General features: G+C 44.0%; 1 protein-coding gene across 1 annotated transcript in view; it reads left to right on the top strand.

Moving 5' to 3' along the window:
- Positions 1–2,848: 2,848 nt before the first annotated feature.
- Positions 2,849–18,628, top strand: part of CRISPLD2 (cysteine rich secretory protein LCCL domain containing 2) — a 47,347-nt gene continuing 31,567 nt past the window's right edge. Inside the window, exon 1 of the mRNA XM_082232949.1 lies at positions 2,849–3,035. The gene's annotated coding sequence lies outside the window, so the exon portion shown is untranslated. The remainder of the gene's footprint in view (positions 3,036–18,628) is intronic.

Here is an 18,628-nt window from a genome sequence, read left to right as displayed (position 1 = left end):
CAAAGATCCTGATCTGTTTGAACAAAGTTTGCAGGAAGTTTAGGCTACACTTGCTATTTAATGAGCATTCATATTCTGATTTGTTTGTAGGAAGCTGATAAGCTGTATCAAGCAATTATTATTCCACACCTTCCTGATCACACAAAAATATGGGTGGGAGTGGGAGTATGTTTGTTGCACAAGAGTATGGAATTAACCTCCCTCCCTCCCTCCCTTCACGTTTCTAAACTGCTTGCTATTTTAAAGTCTCTGAGAAGAAGACAAACATACATCTAAAAATCAATCAAGTACAGTGGTACCTCGGGTTAAGTACTTAATTTGTTCCGGAGGTCGGTTCTTAACCTGAAACTGTTCTTAACCTGAAGTGCCACTTTAGCTAATGGGGCCTCCCGCTGCTGCCACACCACCGGAGCACGATTTCTGTTCTCATCCTGAAGCAAAGTTCTTAACCTGAGGTACTATTTCTGGGATGCCGGAGTCTGTAACCTGAAGCATATGTAACCCAAGGTACCACTGTATTGTAAAAGGAGAGATTTAAAGTATTTAAAATAGTATTTTAAAAACAGGTGAAAACAGAATTTCAGTAATAACAACATCTGATCTCATCCACAACAGGGAAATCCTGTGGAAAAATAAATATCTTTATAAGACACCTGAAACAACAGATGGATGGTGTTTTACAATGGGCAATAGGGAAGGCATTCCACAGTGCTTTGTGAAATTCTGTATTGTGTTTTGGCTATTTAATGAGCAGTTACTCTGATTTCTTCGTGAGAAAGTTAGACAAACAGTGCATCAAAGCAATAAAAGGTAAAGGTAAAGGACCCCTGACAGTTAAGTCCAGTCACAGACGACTCTGGGGTTGCAGCTCTCATCTCGCTTTACAGGCCGAGGGAACTGGTGTTTGTCCGCAGACAGTTTTTCCGGGTCATGTGACCAGCGTGACTAAGCCGCTTCTGTTGCAATGGAACACTGAAACCAGAGCAGCGCACGGAAACACCGTTTACCTTCCCACCAGAGCGGTACCTATTTATCTACTTGCACTTTTGGCGTGCTTTTGAACTGCTAGGTGGGCAGGAGCTGAGACCGAGCAATGGAACCTCACCCCGCCATGGGGATTCGAACCTCTGACCTTCTGATCAGCAAGCCCAAGAGGCTCAGTGGTTTAGACCACAGCGCCTTCATGATGGCTATGTTCTGTTTCCATTGTCAGGGACAGTACCCTTCTGAATACCAGCTGCTGGGAATCACAGGTGGGCAGAGCGCTGTTGTGGCCAGGTCCTGATGTGGGCTTCCCAGAGGTGGCCCAATCCAGCAGGCTCTTCTTGTGTTTTTGTATTCATGCTTTGCAATGCATTTCCCCATCACTTCACTTCCTGCGGTTTACTGCGCAAGACCTCCCAATCAACTGTAATTGCATAAACTGAACTGATTGCACCACATCTAAAAAAACAGTGACAGGCTGGAAATGTCCTAAGCCAATGGGAGCAAATGCTCAATGAACAGATTGTCTGGAAGTGACCTTGACTGCAGATGGAATAGCTCATTACATCTCAGCTAAGTACACCAGTGAGGTTGCAAAGGCAAGAGGTATGGGAATGGCCACAGCTCAGTGACAGAGCATCTCTGTCGCATGCAAAAGGTCCCTGGTTCAATCCCCCATAGCATCTCAATGCAGGGAGAGCTGGGAAAGTCCCCTCTGAAAGAGAGCTGCTGCCAGCCAGGGCACTTAACATCTGAGCTAGCTGGACCAATGGTCTAGTTTGATATAAGGCAGCGTCTCATGTTCCTATGCTCCTTCACCCCGTCAACCTCTCGCAGCTTCGGAAAGGAGACTCTCAGCAGCGCCGCCAGTCAGCCTGCTTGGGAAACCGCGTTTCGGAGCTGAGGGCAGCCATAGCAGCATCTCAGAGCCGGAGGGAAGCAGCGCCTGCAGAAACGCCACGCGCATTTGTAGGGAGGAGGCGCGCGGCCAATGCTGCAGCCACTCCGGCCAAAGAGGTCAGTCCGTGCCTTCCTCTGAAAGTGAAGGCAGGGGCAGGCAGATCGGGGGTCTACCGACAGATGTCAGGATGCGTTTCAGCAGGGATTTGTGTCCCCCAGTTTCTTCCCTGCCGGAATGAAGATAGTTTGGACTGGCCAGAAGTAGATTAAAATAAAAACAAAATTGCTGGAGAACTCAGAACTGTGAGTTCCCACATCCAGTTTTGCTGCTTAAAACAAATTCCTGGAATCCGAGCGCTTTTGCGCCTGGGTCCGCGTGATGGATGGATCAGGGGATTCTAGTAAAACACGCTCAAAGTAAACAGCACAAGTCCGAAGCTCGCTCGCTCGCTCCCGGTCTAAGGTCCCTCCCTCGCCCCCTTATCTCGCCAATCCACTTTCTCAGGCAAGGAGGAGACGTCTAGCCGGCTTGCCCATTTCACTCTGGTTACCAAAATGGATTGCTCCTGTCTACGCTTCTCCCTGGCGCTGTTTGTTGGGGCAAGTGCAACACTTTTGGAGAAAGGATTGCAGTGAAAAAAATCTGGCAGCAATTATTCATCTGCCCTAACCGTCTCCTTTTAACTTCACACGTTAGGTTCTGTTCAAGGGAAGACTGCGGGGATGGGAAAAGAGGAGAGGCGGTTTTTTTGGTGGAGGGAGTTTCAGTCAAATCTGTTGAACTTCCCCTTCAGTGCAAAGCCCCTTCTCTCCTGCGGAGGCTCAGATGCTGCTAAGGAAGCGCATCTTCCAGGGAAAGAGAAATGATTCACTCGTATCTTGTCATAAGGGGTGGGAAGTAAGGGGGGAGGGGGAGGAGGAGGAGGAGGAGGAGGAAAGACAGGATGGTATAAAGCAAGAGACCAGACACTGCTCTGCCACAGTTGCTCTGAGGTTCTGGGAGAGAGACGGAGTACACACTCTTCTTCCCGCTTCTCGTCTGCCCGCCTCTCCTAATACTTGAAATAAGAGACTTCGCCACCCGCAGGTTCCAGAGGAGTAAATATAACAAAGAGGGTCTCTTTCCCCCTCCTCCTTTATATTTTGCAAAGGTGAGTGCCGATTTTCTTCCTTAAAAAAAAAAAGCATTTTAATTTTTTTACAATCGGTGTTCTTGCCCCTAGAGAATCCAGAGGGTGTAGTGAGAATTCTAAGCCTGATCCTTAGAGATCAGTCTCAGGGGCTCTGGAGATTTATAGCCAGTGAATCCGGACTCTTTCCCCACATCTGCTTTCTCAGAGGGATGGGGTAGTTTTGTCCATTTTTGCTCTGTGCTTTTATTTTTGTGTCTTCTTTTTTGTGTGTAATGCTTTTATTTGCTTGCATTTTCAGCCTGCTCTTTGGATTGCATCCAACTTAAGTTAGAGCTAGGCCTATTGAAATGAATGGAAACCAATAACTTGGGTCCATTAATTTCAATGGGTCTACTCCAAAGAGGACTTGGTTTTTTAAAAATTGCATTTATGTCCCACCTTTCCTTCCAAGGAGCTCAAGGTGGTATACATGGTTCTTCCCCTCCTCACTTAATCCCCACAACAACCCTGTGAGGTTCAGCTTCATGACTAAGTGGAGATTTGAACCCTGGTCTCCCAGGTCTAAGTCAAATGCTCTAACCACTGCACCATACTGGCTCTAGATACATCCCTTTGAGAATTATTTTTAAAAAAGAAAGTGGCAAACAAGAGCAATTATTATTATTAGATGGAGCTGATATTAAGTTGTATATCCACTTTGTTTTATAGCTGTGTGTATTTTTTATTTTTAATGAAAAGGTGTCTGAGTTTATTTATTAAATGAAACTCACATACGTCCACATCCATCCATGCCAGCTCTATGCAAACTGAAAGAGTGTGGCTGACAGGCTCATATTTGTCCACTTACAACTTTAACCCAGTCCAAAAGCCAACATTGTGTCTGCTAGGCTATATACTTGCTCCCTCACAAGGGCTGAGTCCTTGGTATGTCTGTCTCCTGAACCAGATCATTTTTGCTCAATGTTTTATGGAACACAGCAGAGCATCTGGTGCAATCTTCACCTCTCCTCATCTTATGCATGGATAACCTTTGTTCCATGCGTTGCCTGCTAGTAAATGCTTCAGTGAAGATGACTAAAGAATTTACATTGTGCTTGATTGTAGACTTGCTGCAATCAATGCACCTAAAATTAGTCATGCCCATTAACTTCAATGGGTCTACTCTGAGTAGGGCCAGCATGGCATACAACCTACTTTCTCTTCCTCCCACATTAGCTCATTAAAAACTGCTGACTTGAGTGCCAATAGACCCAAGATGTAGTAATCTGAATAATTGTCAGAAAATATTGGATAGTTTTATTTATTTATTCTGACATTTAAACCCCATCTTTCCTCCCAGGAGTTAAGATAGTGGACATAGTTCTTCCCCTCTCCCATTTCTTCCTCACAACACCCCTCTGAGGTAGGTTAGGCAGAGAAACAGTGACTGGACCAATATTCCTAGATGACTGAGGATTTGAACTTAGATCTCCTGGGTCCTAATACACCACACTGGTTCTCAGCAATAATGTATTTACCTGTCTAGATGCGGGATGAGTTGTTGTTTTTTGAATCAGGAATGGGGGGGAACCTGTGGCTGCACAGATGTTGTTGGATTCCAGCTCTCTTTATGATAGGATCATACAACATAGTCTTGCACTGAGTCAGATCGTTGGTCCATCTAACTCAATAGTGTCTACACGGACTGGCAGCAGCTCTCCAGGGTTTCAGGCAGGTGGACTCTCCCAGCCCTACCTGGAGATGCCATTGGGGGATGGAACCTGAGACCTTCTGCATGCAAGGCACAGGCTTTTCCACTGAGCTATGAATCTTCTGGGCTGGGGCTGATGAAGGGTAAAGTCCAACAGGGTCTGCACCTTAAACAAGCTGCTACTTGTGTGAAGTAGCAAGCTGCTTACAAGTTATATTAAAGCAACATCATTCATTCTAAAGCTGGCACATCCTAACAGGCTTGCTCCCATCTATTCAGCCCTTCTGAAACTCCTCATTTTCCATCATGCTCTTTCTATTAGGAACCCATGGCGGATGGCAGTCTTCAGCAGATTCACACCACTTAGGCTGCTATCCTGTAAATACTTACCTGAGAGTAAGTTCCATTATACGGTACTTCTGAGTAGACATGCATAGGACTGCTCTGTACTAATCCAGGGCTATGCATGTTTACGCAAGCCTAAATCCTACTCTGTTTGGTGGGGCTTGCTTACTCCTGGAACAACATGTACAGGATTGCAGCTATTGTTGGTTAAAATATATTTTTGCGGGAACATAGCTGATGCTGAAGAACAACTAGAGAACATATTGTTCATTTTGGTTAATGGTGTAAGAATTGCTAAATGCAAAAAGGAAAAAAACAATATCCTTAACTAGTCAGCTCTTCAGTGGGTTGCTATGTACTCTTAAGAATCAGAAGGGCTGACTATTTGGGCTGGGGTAGAATGAATAGGTTTCTATGGCCTATAAGCTAAGTGGGCTATAATTTTAAAAGGGATTATTAGATCCTATGGTCTGATTTCAAGATGGGACAAATCTCTGTGTTGAGAATGCGAGTTCAGCATGGGCTGCTGTGGCTGCTGGAAGGATTAATCCCATCTCCCGGTTGAGAATTAACCATTATCTGTTTATTGAGCTGCACAGTTCAAATACCTATCAAGTTTTTAAACAGATCTGTAATATGAAGACAGGGGTCCCCGAACTTTCTGGAGGGAGATTGGGGGCACATTTCAGAATCTGTCAATGTACCCATTTCACAGAAGACAAACTGACAATGCAGAGAAACCCTCTCCTCAAAGAGCAGGCAAAACATCTACATTCCCACCCCAATAAAATACAGACACAGGGACACAAGGAGCTGCCTTATACCAAGTTAGGTGACTGGTCCGCCTAGCTCAGTACTGTCTACACTGACTGGCAGTGGCTCTCCCAGGTTTCAGACGGGAGTCTCTCCTGACCCTACCTGGAGAGGCCACTGATGGTTAAACCTGGGACCTTCTGCATGCAAAGCAAGTGCTCTACCACTGAGCTATAGTCCTTTCTCCAAATCCCAGTTCTCAGGGTTCCATGTACAGCATAGATTGAAATCTCTTTGCAAAAACACAAAGCAATGCTCTGAGCACTTGGCCAAGCATCCATCTGATAGTTTCACCTGCTGAATGCTGTGCTCATGCACAGATCCACCATGCCTTATTTTCTAAGAAGGCAGTTTGCTCTTGGGAATCATAGCTGATGGGACTCTGTGCAAGAAGTGTGACAGAACAGGGGCTTCTTTTATTGGCCAACCCTGCCTCAAGCCAGGGGTGTGGGGTGATTCTGCTTTTGTTCCCAGATCAAATATCACTTCAACTGATCATACCAAAGGTTTCCCTTTTGTTCCATCCCTCCAGATTCTTTTTCCACATGAGGCTTCTCCTGGGTCTGCACCAGGAGGCATTTTTTCTGCCGACTCATGGCTTTCTGATCCATCCCAGATGTTGACGCGGCATCCGTAGCCTAAGCCCGGCGGATTGAAAAGGAGGCCATGCTCTTACAGTTTCCTCCTCCCTCCTCCCCACTCCCACCCTCTTGCTTAAAACAAAAGCAAAGTTTATTCAGCTGCCTAGATGGCAGCAAGATCCTTTCAAAAGAACTTCAGGCGCATACCAAAAACTTCCAACACAAACACAGTTTTGTTTGGGCAATTTTCTTTTTGGAAGGAATCTCAAATGCTGTGAGCCCACGAGAGCTTGACTTGAGGGGTTGGTGGTGGTATAGAAAGCCCTAAATTATTGGGAGCCCAGGTATACCAGAGAAAGGGCCTCTGCCAGGCATACCCTGCCCAATTATTAAGATCCTTCTGGTGATCCCCTGCTTGCTATCTCAGCTGGTTTGTATGTCGCTCTTTTATCCCAGGGGAAGAACCTTTGTATTTAGCCTTTGGGGCCATCGTTCTTTGCTGACTCTGCTACTTTTGCTTTCTTGCACTTCGTTGTCTCCTGAGACAATTGGGTGCCAGCAACAACAGCAAAAGCTGCTCCTGCTTTGCTTTTGTTTCCAATTTAAGCGTGGTTCCCAGGAGTGCAGTGGCCAATTCAGAAGCACAGGATACCTTCGTGACAGTCACCGTCAAGTCCCCTCACACCCTTCCAAGATTATGCAGCTTTCTAAGATTCTACAACAATATTATCATTATACAATATTAATAATTAGGGGTGCTTTGCAACAATCAGTGCAGAACCTCCATGTGTTGCCGTTCAGCTACTATTTTCTGTACGCATACATGGGCAAATGACTTGGAGCAATCCAACATCTTCTCCTGGAGTTACACGTTTTCCACGAAGTTCCCTTGTTTGGAACAGAAGCTGCACACCATTCTTTTGAAATGGAAGCACCTTCTGTTCTCAGTGTTCCTAAATACTTAGCTTTGGCTCAAAAGGCTCCCGTTTCATGCTGACTGGATGCTGGATTCAGGGACCCTGCTGCAGAAACCCTGGACCACAACCCCACTGATGCTGCCAGGCTGTCATTATTCTTAGGTGGGATTCAACCACATATTGGCAAATACAGGTTGCACCATTGTCAGTCAGTGAGGACATTACTGAGCAAGACAGACCAATGCAGACTCCTTAGAAATGTAAGAAGAGCCCTGCGGGGCAGGCCAATAGCCCACTGAGTCCAGCATCCTATTCTCATAACGGCCAACTGGCAGATCATGAGTGGCATCAGTGTTCTCCCTGCATGTGATTCCCAGTGACTGGTATTCAGAGCCGTACTGCCTCCAATAGTGGTGGCAGAACCCAGCCACTGATAGCCTTATCCTCCATGAATTGGCCTGATCCTCCTTTATAGGCATCCAAGCTGTTGGGCATCTTGGAAGGAGGTATCCCTTGGGAATGAATTTCTCCAAGAAAGGAAGCACAGCAAATCTTGGAGGAATGTGGTGTCCATGGACCCACCACCTGATGAGAAGTCTGGTCTATCAGGCTTCTCCCTTACCCCCCCCCCACTATAGTGCAAGGAATGGGGAACCTCTTCCTGACCCACCAGGCACCTGACCCAATGCGGCAGTGAAAGGCATGGCTTAGATTCAGGGATGGGGGATGAGCAGCTTAGCCATTGTGCTACATAATTGATTGATTGATTGAGAGAGAGGGGGGGGGATCCTGCTGTGGCTTAATGATCTCGAGTCTTCCAAAGTGAATAGCGGGTCATTCCTCTGCTTCCCTGCACAGGGGCACCTTGGAAATCATAAGCTGGGAGAGAACTCTGCTTCTGCTCCCCTTTATCACAAGACAGAAGAGCAGCGGCCAAGCTCCCAGCTGGAGGCCAACGCTAGACAGGGCTGTTAGCTTAAGCTGCATAAAGAGCAGACAGTTCCCTTCGAGGTCAGGATGGGATAAGGAGGGGAGAGTAATTAAAGTGTTTGCCTGTCCCCACATCTGGACTGTGTGTGACACAGCAGGACTTTTCTCTCTGAACATATTTATATGGGGCTGCATCCAGTGTTCCCTTTCGGCTTGCATGGCAGACTTCCACTGGCGCAATGGGATCCCCCCCCATCTCTCTTCTCCCCCACAGTCCCACTGGTGATACACCCTAAAAATTTCCTCCAGATGGTTGGAGAACCCTTTGAAGCAGATTTTTTTGGGTGTGGGTTTGTGTGCATGAAGAGAAGAGGAACAGGAAATCCCACTGGGCAAGTGGAGTGTCGCCCATGCAGTGCTGGATAGCATTGGCTAGGTTTATGACGCTCTTCCTCCAGGTTGTTCTGGGCAGCATTCATAGGGTCCACCAAGCAGGGGTGGATGGGTCAGCCTAAGATCACCCCATTCATTTCTCCTGGTGTCCTACCTTGATCTCTTCAATCCGGTTTTGTGCAGATTTCTTTGTTTTTTTTTAAAAAAATATTTATTGAGATTTTCAAAAAAATACAAAAGAAAAAGAGAAAAAAGAAAAATACAAAATAAAAATAGGTAAAAACAATTCAGTCTTTCTATCACATATTTTCATTTGCTTATTTCCTGGACCTCCTCACGCCTCCCTTTTCTGTATCCCAATTCAAATTGTTAATTCAGCAAATCCCTCCCCTCTTCAATCATCGTAATCTTCAATTTTAAAGTATTATAACATTAAGTTTTTACCTATTAATAACCATTTTCTCATATTCTCTTATAGCATTACAGCTAAAGACCACTTAGTTTCTATCCAACATCATTCTAACATTCATTAATTTTACAATATTTCTGTAGATAGTCTTTAAATTTCTTCCAATCTTCTTCCACTGACTCTTCTCCCTGGTCTCAGATTCTGCCAGTCATTTCCGCCAGTTCCATATAGTCCATCACCTTCATCTGCCATTCTTCCAGGGTGGGTAGATCTTGTGTTTTCCAATACTTTGCAATGAGTATTCTTGCTGCTGTTGTGGCATACATAAAAAAAGTTCTATCTTTCTTTGGCACCAATTGGCCGACTATGCCCACTGGTTTCTTCAAGAAGGTATATTTAAATACCTTTTTCAATTCATTATATATCATCTCCCAGAAAGCCTTAATCCTTGGGCACGTCCACCAAAGGTGAAAGAATGTACCTTCAGTTTCTTTACATTTCCAACATTTATTATCGGGCAAATGATAGATTTTTGCAAGCTTGACTGGTGTCATGTACCACCTGTATATCATTTTCATAATATTCTCTCTTAGGGCATTACATGCCGTAAATTTCATACCTGTGGTCCACAACTGTTCCCAGTCAGCAAACATAATGTTATGTCCAACATCTTGTGCCCATTTAATCATAGCAGATTTGACCGTTTCATCCTGAGTATTCCATTTCAACAGCAAGTTATACATCTTTGACAAAATCTTAGTTTTAGGTTCTAACAGTTCTGTTTCTAATTTTGATTTTTCCACCTGGAAGCCAATTTTCTTATCCAAGTTATATGCCTCCATTATCTGATAGTAATGTAGCCAGTCTCGCACTTTATCTTTTAATTTCTCAAAACTCTGCAATTTCAATTTGTCTCCTTCTTGTTCCAAAATTTCCCAATATTTTGGCCATTTAGCCTCCATATTAAGTTTTTTCTGAGCCTTCGCCTCCATTGGTGATAGCCACCTTGGGGTTTTGTTTTCAAGTAAGTCTTTATATCTTGTCCAAACATTAAACAATGCTCTTCTGACAATATGGTTTTTGAATGCTTTATGTGCTTTAACCTTGTCATACCACAAATATGCATGCCATCCAAAAACATTATTAAAACCTTCTAAATCCAAAATGTCTGTGTTCTCAAGAAACAGCCATTCTTTCAGCCAGCAAAATGCTGCTGATTCATAGTAAAGTTTAAGGTCTGGCAGGGCAAATCCACCTCTGTCCTTTGCATCAGTTAATATTTTAAATTTTATTCTGGGCTTCTTGCCCTGCCAGACAAATCTAGAAATGTCTCTCTGCCACTTCTTGAAACAATCCATTTTGTCCAAAATTTGCAATGATTGAAACAGAAATAACATTCTTGGCAATACATTCATCTTTATAACAGCAATTCGACCTAACAAGGAAAGCTTCAAATTTGACCATATCTCTAAGTCATTTTTCACTTCTGACCAACATTTCTCATAATTGTCTTTAAATAGGTTTAAGTTCTTAGCGGTCATATTAACCCCCAGGTATTTTACTTTCTTAACCAATGTTAAACCTGTCTCCTTCTGAAACCTCTCTTTCTCAATCGGTGTTAAATTTTTCTCAAGTACCTTAGTTTTTAACTTGTTCAACTTGAATCCTGCCACATGACCAAATTCCTGAATCAATTCTAATACTCTTTTAGTACTAAATTCTGGCTCCTGTAACGTCAATACTAAGTCATCTGCAAAAGCTTTCAATTTGTACTATATACCTTTGATCAAACGGTCCCTTCTGATCATGTTTAGCAAAACCTCCAGGACCGAAATAAAAAGCAATGGGGAAATTGGACAGCCTTGTCGTGTCCCTTTTTGTATCTTAAATTCCTCTGTTACCACGTTGTTAACTATTAGTTTAGCCTTTTGTTCTGAATAGATTGCACTTATACCATTTTCAAACCCTTGACCAACCCCCATCCCCTGAAGATTTTTCTTCATGAAACTCCAAGAAATATTGTCAAAGGCTTTCTCCGCATCTACAAAAATTAAAACAGCTTTAGTGTTAATATTCACTTGCAACTTCTCTAAAATATTAATTATATTTCTCGTGTTGTCAGACAAATGTCTGCCCGGGAGAAAGCCAGCTTGGTCCTTATGTATCTCCTCTACTAAGACTTTTTTCAGTCTTTTAGCCAAAATGTCTGCAAAAATTTTGTAATCCATATTAAGCAGGGATATGGGGCAGTAATTCTTGAGTTGCGTCTTTTCAGACTCATTTTTTGGTATTAGTGTAATATAAGCTTCTTTCCACGACTCTGGCGCTTTTTCTCCCTCCAAAATTTCATTACAAACCTCCTTTAGTGGTTGTATCATCCAGTCCTTCAAGGATCTATAATATTTTGAGGTTAAACCATCTGGCCCTGGAGATTTGCCCAACTGCATGTTCTGAATGGCACCTTCCACCTCCTGTTCTGTTATTTTGTAATTCAAGATTAACTTATTTTCTTGAGAGATTTTTTGAAGTCCATTTATTTTTTAAAATTGGTCTAAATCAAACTCTTTCTGTGGCCCTTGTGAATATAACTGTTTAAAATACCTCTGGAAGCATTTTCTAATTTCCACTGGATTCTGGATGTTCTTTCCTTCCACTTCCAAGTTGGTGATGGTGTTGAGTTTTTGTCTTTTTTTCATTTGCCCGGCTAACAGTTTTCCACATTTATTGGCCGATTCAAATGTCCTTTGTCTCATCTGTTTAATTTTCCATTCTATTTCCTGATTCATCATCTTCATATATTGAACTTGGTATAATTTTATTTCTCTCAGAATCTCTTGTGACTTTGGTTTTGCTCTCAGTTTCTTCTCAGCCTCTTTTATTTTTTCCAAAATTTTATCTTTTTTCTCATTTTGAGTTCTCTTCTTTATTGCATTCTGTTGAATAAGAAACCCCCTCATAACTGCTTTACTTGCGTCCCAGATTACTCTTTTTTCAATAGTAGTGTTCATATTTATCTCAAAATAGTCTCTCAAGGTTTTTTTGGCCTTCTTGGTAACTTATTGATCTCTAAACAAGGTGTCATTCATCCTCCATCTGAAGGAACTGGCAGGTGTTAGTTTCATCTCCATTTTCACAGCGTTATGGTCGGAGCAGGTTTTAGGGCAAATTTCCACTTTTCGAGTCTTAGGTGCCAGTCCTCTAGTTATCCAGATTTGGTCAATTCATTGTGCAGATTTCTTTGAAAGAATGCATGAAAAGATTGCATTTAAATTGGACACACTATTTGTACGCATTTCCTTCAAATGCACATTTTCCAATGTTTTCCAGTGCATTTCCCCCATAAAACACTTGCTTGAAATGCATTTGAACTATAAAACATGCATTCTTTAAAAAAGAGTGGAAACTGCATTGCAAAATTCAAAGGGGTACAAAATTCAGAACTGTAGTTTCAAGAAAGCTCAGGACTGTCAAATTGAAGTCTTCTGCAAAAGAGAGGCCAAACAACATTTAAGGCTGTGCCTACTCCACACACACACACACACACCTGCAATAAGCTTGTGAGGAAGGTTAGCCTAAGAGATAGGGACCAACACAGGTCATGGAGTGAGAAGGATTCAAACTCTGGTCTCCCTATTCCTTTCTGGAGGCGGAGTGCTGGACTTGAGAGAAGGTTGTGGTCTGATCCAGCAAGCAATATAAAAGGTGCCCTGCTGGCCTATCCAGCCCAGCATCTTGCTTTCCACTGTGGCCAATTAGATGTCTTTGGGAAACCCCTAGCAGAGCATGAATGCAATAGCCACTCTCTTGCTGTTGCTGTCTCTGGCAACAGGTGTTCAGACTGATACAGCCTCTGAACAATAGAGCTGGAGCAGAGGGATATTGATTTTGTTCATGCTACTGCTCTTTTGGGGAGTTAAAAGCTGGCCAGGAGGCTGAAGTTAGAGCTAATTAGAGAGAATTGCTCAGAAGCAGGATCTAGGCCAGGCATAGGCAAACTCGGCCTTCCAGATGTTTTGGGACTACAACTCCCATCATCCCTGACCACTGGTCCTGTTAGCTAGGGATGATGGGAGTTGTAGTCCCAAAACATCTGGAGGGCCGAGTTTGCCTATGCCTGATCTAGGCTCAGCAGAGGAAGTTTGGGATCTTTCTTCTTGAACCAGATTCCATTACACAACCTTAGGTTGATCCTCTGAGCCTTTGGATTCTGGAGAATGTCAAGGAATGTGAGACTGGCCGATGAGTCAATGCTTGCTTGGCGCATAATTTCATAATTTCATTTTAAATCATGTCATTGCTGAAATTCCTGGTTCTGGCCACTGTCAGTGACAGGATACTGGATGACTTGAGAGGGGAAAGAGAACTTGTGGACATTTTGGCCAGTCTCTTTGGCCAGTGTTTACTTCTCTTCTTCCACAGATTTTTATCAGTCTTGAACCGGCTCCTCCTTTTAGAGAAGCACTTTCTGCATCTTGTAAATTACTCACGCAGGACACTGCAAGTCACTCAGCACTCTCAGGCGGAGAGAGGATTGTCTCAGTGTATTCTTTTCATAATCCCTCTGAGAGCTGGTTCTGACACATGATGGTTGCCATCTGGAGGCTGCTTTAAATTGGTCCACGTGGTGGTTGTCATCACGTGGAGAGCTGCTCACTCTAAAACCGCTATCCTAGGTCTTAGACAGTGAGATGGTTCCCAGCAGCTCTGTTGAGAGTTCTTAACTCGGGGACCTACAGCCCTCCAGATGTTGTTGGAGACCATGAACATCTGCAGGGCTGCAAGCTTGCTGCTTTTGTTATAAGTGAACTGGAAACCATTTTTGAGGGGGTGGGAGAAACAAAGCTCAATAGCAGAGCACCAGCTTTGAATGCCGAAAGCCACAGCTTCAACCCCTGGAATCTACAATTTGAAGGGGATAATTTAGCCAGGTGATAGGGTAGAATTCTTTCTAAGACCCCGGAGAGCTGCTGGCAGAGCAGACAATACTGAACTGGATGGGCAAATAGTCTGACCAGATTAGGCATCTCCTGCAACCTCAATAATGCAAAATGTGTGCTCGGCCACTGGACTTTGACACCTGTCCCCCAAAATTAACTGCAGTGGGTTCCTAAATCTGATAGATGGCAGGAAAGGATTTTTGGTGGGTGTAAAGGAACACAGGAAGCTGTCAGCATTGTGTGCACTGACTGACAGCAGCTATCCAGGGTTTCAAATGGGGAACATTCCCAGTCCTAACTGCAAGCAAACTAGTTGCTCTACCACAGAGGCATTCCCTCCACTAGATGGATGGTTTATCTAAACTGGGAGGTTGCTCTCTACCTGTTCTAGATGGGTTCACACTCTCCCGAAAGGGTGAACCACATCACTTGGAGCAAGCTCAAGCTTTGAAGCCGTGCTTGGCAAAGTGGTTTTGGGCGGTCACTCTCCTATATTGTTGGGCCTCCGCCAGGCTTACCTGGTTCCAGCAGGTTCACAGATGCATGCTGGGCTGCTGCCCTTTAAATCCCCCACAATTTCCTTTTAAATCAGCGCTGTTCCAGATCATTGTGGGAAACTAAATTGGTGGCCTCCATTGAGTCAGGTGTTGCTCGTACGATCCATTATTATCTGGTATTTTCCATTCAGAGATGAATAATACCTCTGGGAACAAAGAGGCAGTGGTCACATTCACACCATATATTTATACAAATAAGGATCTACAGTGGTACCTCGGGTTACATATGCTTCAGGTTACATACACTTCAGGTTGCAGACTCTGCTAACCCAGAAATAGTACCTCAGGTTAAGAACTTTGCTTCAGGATGAGAACAGAAATCGTGCTCTGGCAGCGCGGCAGCAGCAGGAGGCCTCATTACCTGAAGTGGTGCTTCAGGTTAAGAACAATTTCAGGTTAAGTACGGACCTCCGGAACGAATTAAGTACGTAACCTGAGGTACCACTGTACTTTAAACAGTCATGACTTCCCCCAAATAATTATGGGAACCGCAGTTTGCTGTTCAGAGCTTCCCTATTCTCTTCCCAGAGCTGCAGTTCCCTGTGAAGAAAGATTGATTGTTAATCTGGAAACTGCAGCTCTGGGATGGGAATAGGAGTCTCCTAACAGCTCTCAGCACCCTTAATAAACCTATAATTTTTGATGGGTGGGGGAAGCCATGACTGTTTAAAGTGGTTTTAAATGTGCTTCAAATGTATCGTGTGGATGATTGCAAGGACAATACCCTGTCTGTTAACATGGTAAGGTCTAGCTGCTGGAAGGATTTAAAGAAAATTGGCTGAGGTGTCCGATCCTGCAGGCTCCCCATCCTCAGTGTGCCTACATAAAGCAGCTAGTTTGCTGCCCCTTGTGTGTCTCTGTGTGTGTGTGTGTGTGTGTGTGAGAGAGAGAGAGAGTGCCAACAAACATTACATCAGATTGGCACATTGCTTCCTCTGTAACTTTACTGCAGAGAGAGCAAGCGAGCAAAGGCCTGGCGCTGTTTGGGAAAGACGGCCTGCGAGGTCTGATGGGGCAGCGGGGGGGACGGGGGGACGACGACGCGGCTTATGGTAACCGTCTGCTTCCCTACCTAAAAAGCTGTCCGCCTTGAGCAATGGGCCAGGCTAAAAGGCCACATTGTGGACGCTTTACAGAAGAGCATCTATTTATAACCCCCTCGGAGAAGCCTCTGAAAGTAGGAATTGTTCCCCTGAAGTGGGTCAGACTGTCTACAAAAGTAACAGCTTGAGGTTAGCCACAGCAAGCCAGCCTCTTGCTGGAGTGGGGTTTTGCAGGAGGGTGTGTGTGTGTGTCAGTTGGGTGACGAGGACAGGACCAAATAATGCTGGAAAGAGAATGAGGTTAAGGCAATATTTGCCCTGAAAAAAAGTGAACTCATTGGCCAGGAAGCTAAGAGGCACATAGTTTGAGAAAGGAGAGGGGGTGGCTGCCTTAGGTCGATCAGTGACTGTCGGATGGGGAGAGAATGAATGGTGGAGAAGATGCTTTAGATGCACAGAGCTTAGAAGGCAGGGCCCCCCCTCTAAAGGGAGCTTGTTTCAAAGAGATTTCCTCTGCAGGGGAAGAAAATCTCAATCTCCCTCTCCCTCCCTCCCTCTCTTTCTTCAGCTAGAATTGCTTTAAAAAAAAAAGTTTCTTGCTAAAGTTTCCCTCAACTATACAGAAGTGTCAGCCTCCAGATGCTTGGATTTTAATGTTTAATGTGTCTTAAATGTTTTAATGTTTAATGTGTTTAGGGACTGAGAGGAATTTGGTTTTCTTTGCATTTTTATGACAGACACAATACTTGGAATGTTGCACTTCTATAGGTTTTGCAGCGTGGTTCTCCCACCAGACAATGTGTACAAAAATGCACATATTTGGGGAAAATGTGTGTAAAATGCATAGGTTTGTGAAAACCAGAGGCCAGCTCAGTTGGTTAGAGCATGGTGCTGATAACACCAAGGTTGCAGGTTTGATCCCCATATGGGACAGTTGCATCTTCCTGCATTGCAGGGGGTTGGACTAGATGATCCTCAGGGTCCCTTCCAACTAAAATAATAATCTATGATTCTAAAAAAAAAAAAAATGCTTCCGTTTGGGGGAAAATGCATACAAACATATTGGGGGTTGGGGGAGAATCACACTACAATGCTGACAAATTTCCACGATGGTTTTTCTCCTTATATACACAAAAGTCACACTTTGCAGTTCATGTGGTCATGGAGAGGCTGGGAAGTGCTCCCCCCACTCTGTGAAACAAGTTTAATGAAGGGAAGGAGGTGCTTGACACAGTGGTTTAGCAAGTAACTGTCTGGAGTGCCTCCCATCTTCTTTTAATGGGGGTGGGGTTTGGGGTGAGCTGTGTGGGGAGAGGTGAGGGGGTAAGTGAGGTTGTAAAGGGAGGGTTGGTCAGGTGCAGAGGGAGCGCAAACAGGTTTTTGGGGTTGGCAGGCAGAGCAAGCAGGAGTGGCAGCCCCTAGGTTGTTGGTTTTTAAAAATGCAGATTGCTGTGGGAATGTGAACTGAATTTAAGGCCGGAAGAGTGAGAAACAAAGAGAAACTGAAATTGACAGTTCCATTCATCCCAACTTCAGTTATTATATATGATTATATGTACATATATGATTATATGATATATGTATATGATGATATATTTCACAATATATCATATAGTGTGTTATAAGAACATAGTGCATAAACAAACAAAAAGAACCATGTAATCAAAGCATAGCCGAATAAACATGCGTGCTTAAACATCAGGCGTGGCAATGAAAATATTTTATCAGGAGCCTGGAAAGTTGGAAATTTTAGCAGGGAAAGTACATCTGTCCAAGATGGCTTTATGGCTTTGGGTAAAAAAGCTTAGCTGAAAAGTGTTTGTTCATGTGTGAAATGTATGGGTAGCATCTCACTATGAGGGAATCTGACTGTGCGAGACCACTGGACACGTGTACTTGTTGCATCAAAGCCATTCTCCATCAATGTTACCACTGACTTAGGGCACATCCAGACATCCTTTTGTGTCCTGGCACTTTCCCTGGGGAAACCCACATTTTATCGCTGAATCAGAGCAAACGGCAATGCACAGAAAACCTGATTGCTCTGATTCAGCAGTAAAGCACAGGTTTTCTGGGGAATTCACTGGGACAAAAAGAAAGAAAAAAGAAAAACCACTCAGACATGGAGCATTAAAGCCCGGACTGGTGCTGAGAAACCTGGCACAAAAGGAAGTCTGGATGAGCCCTTAGTGTAGGCATCTGGCTTGCTTTCCAACGGCCAGCTCTTTCCATTCCAGCTGCCTGAAGAAGGAATGTCACAAGGTCTTTGTATGCAGTGTTGACTGCAGTTCAGTGGTAGAGAAGTTGCTTTGCATGCAGACTGTTCCAGGTTCAAAAGTAAGGCAGATGCCTATGTTTCCTGTGCTCTCTAAGTCACTATTAAAATTGTTCAACATCTCAGATCCATCAGGGCTCATCTTACATCATTGCAGCTAAATATTTTTTTTGCCCAACTCCATCCCCAGACCTCACTGATACCATTCTAGAGCCAGTCCAGCACCCTTGTCTTTCCCCAGCAAAGTGACATATAAGTAATATAGTAAATTAGAGAAAATCCTGGTGCTTCCTTTGCAAAATGGATCTTTCATTTGCTCTGATATTGCTGGTGACAGATTTTGGGAGCTGGCAGAGGGTTCTGAGTCTGTTTTTCTGCCAGGCAGAAACAGCTCATAGCTCATGGCTGACCTCTCCAACCTGGCTCTTTGGGGATGTCTGCTGTCCTTTTCCATTAAGATGGGATTCTGCTTCCATGATAATACTTGGCAGGACCACTTCTCCTGTCTGGGCTGGCCTGGAAAATCAACAGGGATTGGGGCTATTGAAGAGCTTATACAGGGTATAGATTGTAAGGGCATCTACTTTACAGGCAGAAGGTTCCAGGTTCAATCCCTGGCATCTCCAGGTAGGACTGGGAGTGATCCCTATCTGAAACCCCAAGACTCACTGCCAGTCAATGTAGACAATACTACCAATGTCTAGGACAGCCTTTCTCAACC

The sequence above is a fragment of the Podarcis vaucheri genome (assembly GCF_965113315.1).
Source record: "Podarcis vaucheri genome assembly, chromosome: 7".
NCBI classification, from domain to species: Eukaryota; Metazoa; Chordata; class Lepidosauria; order Squamata; family Lacertidae; genus Podarcis; species Podarcis vaucheri.
This window is presented reverse-complemented; position numbering and strand designations above follow the sequence as displayed.